This window comes from Bactrocera oleae, chromosome 6 (genome assembly GCF_042242935.1).
Source record: "Bactrocera oleae isolate idBacOlea1 chromosome 6, idBacOlea1, whole genome shotgun sequence".
NCBI classification, from domain to species: Eukaryota; Metazoa; Arthropoda; class Insecta; order Diptera; family Tephritidae; genus Bactrocera; species Bactrocera oleae.
The window spans coordinates 62,734,484-62,738,049 of NC_091540.1; positions in this window are offsets into that span (position 1 = coordinate 62,734,484).

Genomic DNA, 3,566 nt, shown 5'->3' on the forward strand with positions numbered 1-3,566 from the left:
TTTTTGTAATTGTAATGACTAAGCTATTTCCCTTTTGACATTTGTATAGATTATTTGTGAGTAAGTTGAGTCTTATTATTATGTTTTGCTTACCTTTGAGTATATTTTGTAGTATGAAGTTATTTTTTCGTTTTTATTTTTTTTTTCTATAGATTTTAGGAGCTTGAGTGTTCTTAAATTTAATAATTAATTTTTTTTACATTTTCAAACGCTTTATTTCCCATTTGTGTTTGTATTTCCTGACTAGAAGAAATTGTGTACCTCTTACTTAGCTTCAAACACCGTTTAGCTGCCTTTTATAGTTATTATTTTTTACTACATTAACACTTAAGCGCCCACAAACTGTTTATGTATATGTACTTTTGTATATACATATATGAAGACTGTACTAATATTTCATATAAGACGACATATACATATATGTATATATATGTATATTTATATATATTTTATAGGAATTAGTTGCATCAAATATATATAATGATGTTTCGCAACAGTTGTTCAAATTGTTCGACTTGTTTATATACAAACTCATGTTTAGCAACAGTATGCATACAACTTCGCTCAAATTGTTGGAAAAACTTTTTGCTTTGGGAAAATGTTGCTCAGCATTTTCAAGTTTACTAGCATGTTGCTCAACATTTTTGCGACTTGTATATATACATATTCATGTTTAGCAACACGTTTGTTTAATGTTGCAACAATTTTTTATTTTAGCAACATGTTGCTCAAGAATTTTGTAACATGTATATGCATACTAATGTCTAACAAAATGAATTTTTTGAAGAAATGTAGTCAATTTTAAGCTTAGCAAAATGTTGCTCAACAATATTCTCATTTGTTAGATACATACTCTTGTTTAGCAAAATGTTGCTGAAACGTTTGCTTAGAAATAAAGCTCAAAATTTTAATTTTATCCACATGTCAATCCACATATATGAGACTTGTATATATTATACATGCTTCTGTTCAGCAACAGTTGCAACTTTTGTAAAAAAATGTTCTAAAAAGATTTGATTTTAGCAACATGTTACTCAAAAATTTTGTGACTCATATATATACATAAACAGGCCTAGCAACGTGTTGCGTAAACATTTGCTCACAAGCTTAAAAAAATATTTGGTTTTAACAACATGTTGCTCAACATATTCGTAATTGGATAAACATATACACGTACACACTCTTGTTTGAAATAGTTCTAAAAAATTGTTATTTTAGCAATATTCTGCTCAACATAGCATATATGCATATTTATGTTTAGCAACATGCTGCTGGAATATTTGAGTGGAAATGTAGAAACATGTTGCTCAAGATATTTGAGCCTTCTTGTGTAGAAATCTTATGGAAATTTTTAATTTTACAAAGATTGTAGGCGTAAGAGAATTTGGATATTAAATTTTTTAGTGTGCTTTATTAAATTGTAGTTTTTTGTAATAAAATTTAGCTAGGACAATGCAGAAGCTGTACTATAAAAAAATAGTTTCGAATCAACTTGTTTATGTTTTAGTGGATTTTAAGTTAAATTTATAGTGAAGGTTAGTTCAAAATATCAAAAGGTTCACAACTAGTTTACTATTTCTAAAAAATCTAGTGAATATTAGTCAAGATTATTTACATAAAAATATTATATAATCAATAAATTATGTCTGTACAAAGTTATGTAAAACTGTATAATGCTTTGCTTTTAATCTTAGAAGCATATTTACTTAAAACTAGTATACAATATTTACTCTTAATTATTTGTCTTTGTTTATTTTATATTTTTTTTACTTACGTCACTAAAAGCAGTCATTGTTTCTCCTTAAATGTTATAATTCGTAAGTTATAGAAAATTTACAAATTACTTTATTTTATGTACATGAATTTAGATAACAACGATAAAAAAAAATATTTTTAAATAAAAAAATTATAAATAAAAAAATTCGATAACAAAGTTAATAATAAATTATAAAGCGAAATATTAATAGTAATAAATAATATAGAAAAAACAAAATCTGATAAATGTTGATAAGATAAATTATATATAAACATATTTTATGCACACATATATTAAAAACTCTGATATCTGAAGCGCTAACCTAAGAGAATAATAAAACAAACAAATATATTTCCCCAGGAATAGTTTTCGATACACCTGGCAACCTTGTTGTCAACTGACGGTATACAAAGTGCCCTTATGTGCGACTGCTTGTGTTTAAGCTACTTTTCGCCCTCCTCTCAACTTGCAATCCTACAATTACAGAGCATAGAAAGTTTTTCAAAGATTTTGCTCAAAAAGTTTGACTCAGTATTTATTTTGAACCCTATATAACTCAGTATTTATTTTGAACCCTATATAACCCGGAAAAATCACATGTCACGAGCTCACAAATATACCTATAGAAGCAGAGAAAAAGTACTTAAGTCCAATTTGGTCAATGAAAGTTGTACAGAAAACGTTCTTAAATATATCTTTTGTAGTTACGCTTTCAACCAATTGATAACTACACATTTACAATACCAACAACGCAAGGTCTAAATGTTGTGTTTCCAGGCGTTCAAATCAAAGAAAGCGTGAAAATCTCAAAATTTAGGTAAATCAATTTCTATTCAACAAAATTTATTTAAAATTATTATTTTTATTGTTATTTAATTAGTTGAATTGGACTTTTTTATTTTACTGCTATTGTTGTGAACCATATTTATTCTCAAAATTTATAAAAATTAAGTTAAGCGTTATTTCACAAAAAATTGTTATATTCTCACGAAAAATTAAAACTTAAAAATATAATCCAGCGAAAGTTCTCAAAATTTATAAAAAACGACTTAGCCGCTATTATTTTTTACGTAAAACTTCACTGAAATGTATGCATATTTTTGTTCCTGTTTAATTATTTGAACTTTACTACTATAATATTAGAAATTTTGGTAGAGTAACTGTCTTTCGACACACCTAGGCCTACAGGAGGCCCATTGTGACATCTTGAAAATTTATATGGACCATATTTTTTGTTAAAATTTTCAAAAGTTGACTTAAGCTTTTATGCGTGATTTTGTATAAATTTGTTGAATTCTCGTAAAAAGTTAAAATTTAAAATAAAAAGCAAGAGCAAGTACAAAATTCTCAAAATTTATAAAAATCGTTTTATGCGGTTATTAATTTTTTTTTTAAATACTTAAATATTCACCAGAGATTTGAGTATATTTTCTGTTGTTATTTATTTATATGACTTTTATAATATTGGAAAAACTTACAAAAGTTTAGTTAAGCTTTTATACGTGAATATGCACAAATTTATTGAATTTTCAATAATATAAATGCTCAAAAATTTTTTATACTATGTTCGGTTGATTTTGAACGGATTTTTGAGATTTTAAAGATCGACGTTTTTGTACAACAATAACCGTTATTTGACGAGAAATCGTAAAAACTCTTCTCGGAAAATAATGTTTTGGATAGTTTGTGACTATTTTGAATTTTCAAAACAAAAATAACAAAAAAAAAATGGAGTAAATATAATATTATAAAAATAGCACACAAGTCCAAATCGAAACAAAAAAAAAAAAAGAAAATACGAAATAAAATA